At 43.3% G+C, this 7,442-nt stretch overlaps 2 non-coding genes across 2 annotated transcripts; one reads left to right on the top strand and one right to left on the bottom strand.

Moving 5' to 3' along the window:
* Positions 1 to 3,409: 3,409 nt before the first annotated feature.
* Trnat-agu (transfer RNA threonine (anticodon AGU)) lies at positions 3,410 to 3,483 on the top strand. Its single transcript has one exon. It is a non-coding gene; the product is annotated as a tRNA-Thr (tRNA).
* Positions 3,484 to 6,990: 3,507 nt separating this feature from the next.
* Positions 6,991 to 7,062, bottom strand: Trnaa-agc (transfer RNA alanine (anticodon AGC)). Its single transcript has one exon. It is a non-coding gene; the product is annotated as a tRNA-Ala (tRNA).
* Between the last annotated feature and the right edge of the window lie 380 nt (positions 7,063 to 7,442).

A 7,442-nucleotide genomic window follows, 5' to 3' on the forward strand; every position in this document is an offset into this window, starting at 1 on the left:
CGCGACTAACAGGTCTATTTAGATTGTTCACCTGGTCTTGGTTTAGCTTTGGTATATGGTACTTATCTAAAAAACTGTCCATTTCTTTTGTATTTTCCAGTTTTGTGGCATACAGACTTTTGTAGTAAGATCTAATGATTCTCTGAATTTCCTCTGTGTCTGTGGTTATGTCCCTCTTTTCATTTCTGATCTTAATTTGTTTTTTTTTTCTTATTGGCATTCAAATTTAAAAGTTTCCCTCTCTCTGTTGAAATATTAATGTGAAAGACATAAACACGGTTCCAAAAGCAAATCTCTAGAGAACTGTCCAGTTACTCGAGTTGCAGATGATTACAGAATCTAGGGATGCCTTCAGGTGGGCCAGTGGGAGGACCCTCCAGGCATCACCTTGGGAGTTGACTTCAGGGCTAAGAGTGCAGCTTCTGGACCTTGGCATTGTTATCCTTCCCTTGGTGTGGTGTAGAGATAGAACACAGTCTAACAGGTTCGGAAAGAACCGAGCTGTGTAAAAGGGATCTATGTAACTCACCTATTTTAGGTTCTGAAAACTTGCAGATAGAAAGATCATCCTGGGGTATTTATGAAGCAAGTTTTGATGTGGCTAATGTAGCTCAGGAGAGGCATGCTTCTCATGCTGAGGCACTGGGTCCGCAGCTCCTCCATCTGCAAATATTTCTTTTAGGCTGAAGACCTCGTGTCCAGATTTCCCATCTCCAATTCTTAGTTTACTTACATGTCCGCCATCTTTTTCAGCATGTTTCCTGCCCCTTTGAGATTTAAAAAGCTATTTTTTGCTTATTTATATAAACTTGGCCTTTTTCAAAAGGTGTAACATTTATTATTTTAAATATTTTACTTGTCTTGGCAAATTATATGTTCTTACCATATATGGAAAACATACTATATATATATATATATGCACACATACACACATGAAGTTCAAAACAACTTAATGTGTCTTTCCTCTTGTGCTGACCTTCCTTCTTCCATGTGTCCTTTCTGTGAGTGGTTGAGAGAGGGGTTGGGGGGGGAGGGAGGGAAGAAGAAAAGAGGGAAGAGAAGGGGCAGGTGGAGGAGGAAAGGAGGGGAGGGAGAGGACAGGCTACCAGAGGCCTTGTGGAAGCTCAGAGGAGGGTATGGCCACAGGGCCACACTTAGCTAGGGCACAGGCTTTGTACTTCTGGATGATTCTACCATTCCCTACTAGCATCTAAACTTGTGATCCTAGCAATAACTTTGATGGACCCACATCATTTTGATCATGCAACTCAGTTATGAAGTAAAACTGTTTCTCTGTGTCACCCAAATGAGGAGAAAGTATTTTAGAAAGACAGAGTAAGATGAGGCTTGGGGAAAGATAACGAACTTTCCATTTCTAATATCTGACACTGTGGAAACAATGGCTTGGTCTTCTCTGTGGAGCAGGAAGAATTCACTATTGGTGACACCTACACTATCACTACTCGATAACAGGACACTTTCAAAGTCTCCACAAACTATCTTCTGCTTACATTTTACACTCACTAGTAGTGTGTGTTCAAAGTGTTTACCTCATACTTTCATGAATTACTGTTTCTTAACGTCTTAAGGACAGTCTCCTCATCTAATGTTGGCCATAGATGATTCACACAGTTGGCTCTTCAATGACTTTGAACCGTCATTGACTCTAAATGAAGTCTGGGGTGATACTGGTAACTTCTTGTATTAATTAAACATCAGGGGAAGTAATTTCAAATCATTTGCCATCTGTCTGAAAGCATTTCTCTGATTGCTGCAATTAAACAAGATTTAAATACCATAACATGCAATACTGTTTGTTTGAATAACAACAGTGGCTCACCCTTTTAATCCCAGCACTCAAGAGGCAGGCAGGCCTCTGTGAATTCAAGGACAGCCTCTGTGTGTGTTCAAGGACAGCAAGTTCCAGGACAGGCTCCAAAGAGAGAAATCCTGTCTTGAAAAGCCAAAATAAATAAATAAATAATAAAATCTTGAGCTGGGCGGTGGTAGCACACGCCTTTAATCCCAGCACTCGGGAGTCAGAGGCAGGCGGATCCAGCCTACCCTACAAAAGCTAGTTCCAGGACAGGAACCAAAAAAGCTACGGAGAAACACTGTCTCGAAAATAATAATAATAATAATAATAATAATAATAATAATAATAATAATAATAAAATCTTGGGTTGGGTAGTGGTGGGGCAGGCTTTTAATTCCAATGCTTAGGAGGCAGAGGTGGGCAGATGACTGAGTTTGAGGCCAATCTGCTCTATAGAGTAAGTTCCAGTTCTGGTTGGAATAAAAAAAAGTCATTTTTAATTTTTTTAGCGTTTTTTTTTGTATTGGTTATTTTTGTGTAAGTTTGAGATTTGGTGACTGATACTCAGGCTGGTAATGTTTATATATCTTCTTTCAGCAAAGTTGTACTGCCCGTGAACCCTCAGCATGTTGAAGATTGTGAATGACTAAAGTCCTAGATTAATAGAAAAATGATCCTCAAGACGTTTTTCTTCAGTTTTCTTAATTTTCTGAGCTGTGTCAATCAGCAAGGCCTGTGGGATTCCTGTCCCACTCTCTCATCCAGGCATCCTCTCCGCACCGCCAGGGGGCGCTCTCGTCAGCACTGAGGCCTTCAGGGCCTTCCAATGGGGAAGGTCGGGGCAGCAAACAGTTACTGATACATTGAAACAGACAAGAGAGGGGGAGGGAAAGGAAAACTGACAACAAGAAATGAAATAAAAGCTCTTTCCGGTGGGGAGAGCACTGTGGCTAAGACCTGAAGGTTCTTGGTTCATTCCTACGTCTTGGCAAAGCTGGTTTTTAACTTTACACATCAGATTGTGAGATCTTTCTTCTGTGAGATGGGAATTCCGAAGGTTTACTCCAACAATCCCCTGTACTGTTGGTATCCTGTAGTAGGCTGATGCTCAAGTCTTCACCCAGGAATACTATAGCTTGATTTTGAAAGGATTTTTCTAACTCAGTAATGCTGTCTCTTCCTCTCCGTTCCATCCTCTCTTCCTTCCGTTGCTTTTTTGTTTTTGAAATACTGATGATCCAGCTCAGGGCTCAGTGATGAAGATATTTGTAATTCAGTAATGAGCTTGACAAACAAAGCCCAGCCTTATTGTTTCAACTGTGCAGGCATTGAGAAGGCAAAGTTACAGAGTGTGGTGCACAGACATCTGAAAAGAAGTAGAAGCAGCGCTCAGTCAGTACGGTTCAAAGGGCCCACTCAACTCTCCAGGAAGCTGTCACACAGCGTCTCCAAGGGAGCTGAGCTGTCACTGTCGCCCAGTCGCCTGTACACGAGGAACAACAACCCTTCTAATTTTCAGATACTTAAGAGTGTTTGTCTGCAGCACTGCCTACCTATACTCTCTCTTAGGAGGAAACCACCTTGCTTCCTAAGGGCTCTGTGGCTTAGCTGGTTAAAGCGCCTGTCTAGTAAACAGGAGATCCTGGGTTCAAATCCCAGCAGAGCCTCAAAGTGGACTCAGGGTAGTTCAGCTTTTAAAAGTTGGGTTTATGATGTTTTACTACCAGTCCAACCACACACCCTACTCTGTCCATAACTATCATCAACCTAAGGCTTTACAAACAAAAAACAAACCAAGTTTGAAGCACTGGGCCCAACACAGGCACCACTGCAGGAAAAAGCAAAAGGTGAGTCAGTGCCGTCCAGGCTTTGTGGGTGTTTATTAGAAGCGTTTGGGTTTTGTTGTTATTTGGGTTTTTTTTTGTTTGTTTGTTTCTGTTTGTTTGGTTTTGATTTGTTAAAAGTTTTCCAAATTAGATATTCCCCTGGGATTTTCCCACCCAGCATTATCTTTATTGTTCTAGTATAATTTCATAGAAAGAACTAAGAATGAGGAACTGAAATTTAGAAAAAGTCTGTAGACCTCGCACATGGATTTTAGTGAAATGTCCAAAAATTGTTGTAGTAGAATATTATGAATGTTGATTTAATATGACTGGGCCCACAGCCTGGGTTACCAGCTCAGTATGCCCAGAGCAAAATGAAAATACCAGTTCTTGTTCAAACAAAAATTGAGTTCTTTCTCAGTTTCCCCTCCCCTCCCCATCTCTGCTCTCCCGTCTCCCCACCTCTCTCTCCCTCTCTTCATGTCTCTTTCCATTGGTGAATTTAACTTTTGGCCCAAGACTGCCTCAAGTGTTCTCAGTCCCTTATTTCTGACTGAGATAAGCTTCAGGTGTTTATTATTTCTGAGGACGTGCATGTAAGCATCACTCACGAAGAGTGGGCTTTGTTAGATCCTTCCCAGAAGAGTCTCTACAAAGGTGTGATGCTGGAGACCTCCTGGAACCTCACTTCTACAGGTAAGAATAAGAGCTTTCTGTCACTTTTTAACTTAAGGGGACAAACCTTTCTTGGAGATTGTGAAGTAACTTTTGAGTGAGTAATATCCTCAAAACAAATCTGAATAGTAGGTGACCATCAACTGTGAGAAACCCTAAGATAGAGCATAAAAGGAGGAAGGCCTAATTCACACACACACACACACACACACACACACACACACACAGAGTACAGCAATGGGGCTCCAGCCACATGGGTGAAGCCCAACCCAACTACACAGGAAATGCTCAGTGTAGCCATGCCCTAAATTTCAACACAGACAGTTGTGAGCATATGAAACAAGTGTGTATTGTTTGCAATCGCCTGATTTTTAGTGGTTTGATACATAGCAGTAGATAAACTCTGTGATTTTTCTCCAGTATCTTTTGTCTTCCTGACAATTTTGTGCATAGGATTAAAGACAACCAAAAGTAAAGTCATTGATGCAGAGCACATTCTGGTACCCTCCTTATGGGAGGAAGGGATCTCAAAGAGTCCCAGCAGCAGACCTTGGCATGGACTGACGAAGTGGAAGAAGGATGTCTTTTAATGGAGCATCCACAACTAATGTCAAGCATGCAGGTGGAAAAAGAACTGAGTCTGGGTTTTATTTTGGAAATCAGGAATCCAAAACCTTCCTATCAAGCCTGAGAACAACCAAAATTGAGACCAATCACATTCACTGCTCAGTAGATCAGTCTGGTTGTGTGGCCCAGCGGTGGACTACAGGCTTAGCATACGGGACTCAAGTGATTTTGGACTCCATGTTGGTTTTCTTTCTCTCCATCAACACTGTACATACCTCAATAAATTATCCAAGTTTTCCATATTTAAATTGTCTTTGTAAGGCAAGGTCTATGGAACTTGACTAGCCCGGAATTCACAGAGATCTGCCTGCCTCAGGGAGAGGCCGGTATGCTGGGCAATTTCTCCATTTTGATGGACAGCAAACTTTAGGGACTCTCCCAAGCTATTAAAACCTGTAGGAATTAGGTTTGTACGTCAACTCTGACCATTGTACATTTCCAGAGAACCAATACTTTGGACACTCTTCCCAAGAGAAGGGAATAGCTCAAGATGGGGATCTTGGGGCCTCAGCATGGGTAATGCCAAATCCAGTGGCCACAGCTGGACCTCCTGGTAATCCCCAGTACTTTTAAACTGCAGAATTCCCACATCATCACACCAGTATCCCAAATCACAGCTTCAGGCTGTCAGCCCAGCAGAACTGCTAAGATATCAGCGCAAAAGAAAAGAATCAGGAAAGACGTCCAGGGAACTTTGATACATTTGGCATGAGAAGCTAACTCCTGAGGGGCTGACCGTGAGTAGTGAGGGAAAGACACACAGACACACGTGCAGAAAAGTTGGGATCCCCTGGGCTGTGCTTACTTTGATGGAGCACATCTTCTTCTCAACAACGGAGGCTCACCGAGTAGTTTAGGAACAGCACAAGGGGAGAGTCAGCTAGCCTTGGTAGAAAGTGTCTGGAGGGGTGCAGCCTCTGGTGTAAACACCCTAGAGGAGCAAACTGCAGCTGCTAGTTTTTGCACACACTGATCCATCGTTAGTAGCACCTGTATAGGCACACACTGTAAATATTTGCACTAGGATCAGAGAAGCCTTCGCCATTCCCATTAAACATGCCAAAGGGATTGTGGTGGGGCAGCCTTCACTCGGGAAGTGTTGTACTTGCTTCTGAGACCCACACAGAAATACAAGGGAAGCATTTCAGATCCCGAGGGAGAACTTAAAAGTGAATTAAACTTTCGCAATAATCTCTTCAGTCCTAGTCCCAAACTCCCAAACAGATTCTCGAACCGCAGCTGGCGCAGAGGTACAAAGAGATATTTCCTACTATTTCCAACACTTCGGGACTTTTATCTTTCTTTCATTTCAGACTACTGCCATAAACATCAGGAGACCAACCTTTCCTCCCATCGCGGGAAACTCTCAGCTGAAGATGTGGGAAGACTCTTTTCTTGGGGCAGCCTCCTAAAGACTGGTGCCCCAGGGAAAAGACTGGTTCACCGAGTCTGGATACGTGTGGGGAAAGTCCTGTTCAATTGCGATCTTAGGGAGGCGAAGGAGAAGCCGCCCCAGGGACAGGTCAAGAAAAGCCGGGATGAGGGCTCCGAGACGGGTTATGTTGACTTTTTACATCCACCAAGTATCAAGTCGGGGTGGGGAAAACAAAACTCGCGGGGATTTTCTTCTGTCTGTAGGTCTACTCATTATATCAGGACAGGAGGCGGGGACAGTGAAAGCTAAAGGAATTTTCCAAAAGTCTTTTCTCCCTTCTTTCGGTCTCTTTCTTCCTGGTATCTTAATAATGAGAAATCACACCGGGGAATGTGACTTCTAGGCTGACTTGCTTCCTGCTTCTCTGCTTTCAAGAGATCTTGAGTCCGCAGTTTTACATGGTCTCAAAGTTGTTTCCTTGCGGAGAAGCACTCATGTTATGGAAAATGAGGTGCCATTGAAGAGACGAATAAATAGCGGACAGTTTACATCTCTCTGAGTGGGAGAAGCACAGCTAGGAGCGCACAAAACATGAGAAGTGTAAGAAAAAAAGTAACCACCAGACCAAGTCTTACGCTTCAGAAGCGTCACTGATGCAAAGGGCTTCCCAATGGAGGTGCTGGGGATCGAACCCAGGGCCTCGTGCATGCTAAGCACGCGCTCTACCACTGAGCTACACCCCCGCCTATAGGTACTGCTAGAGTGCTGCTCCTTACTATAGTTTACACCTTTGCTTTTAGTTTGGCGTTCCAGTGTTCTAACTTGACCCCCATGAAATTTTTTTTTTTTTTTTAAATTTTTGAATTGTCTGATCTAGACAGAGAAAGGTGTTCTACACGAAAGATCTCAGGCTGTTCTTCCCACCGTTGTCACATTCTGCAAGGCAGCAGATCCCAGCGCCCCTTCCAGGAAAATCCCAAAATAGAATCTTGAAGTGGGTCTTCAGAATCTCCCTTCTCACAGATCTGCCGATGAGGCTCAAAAGGGAGTCAGGAATTTTTTTGAAAAGGAGCCCATGATTGTTCCGAGAAGTGTTGGGAGATAGGAAATCAACTAAAAATAA

This window comes from Alexandromys fortis, unplaced genomic scaffold (assembly GCF_014885135.2).
Source record: "Alexandromys fortis isolate MF-2015 unplaced genomic scaffold, M_Fortis_MF-2015_v1.1 scaffold_5, whole genome shotgun sequence".
NCBI lineage: Eukaryota > Metazoa > Chordata > Mammalia > Rodentia > Cricetidae > Alexandromys > Alexandromys fortis.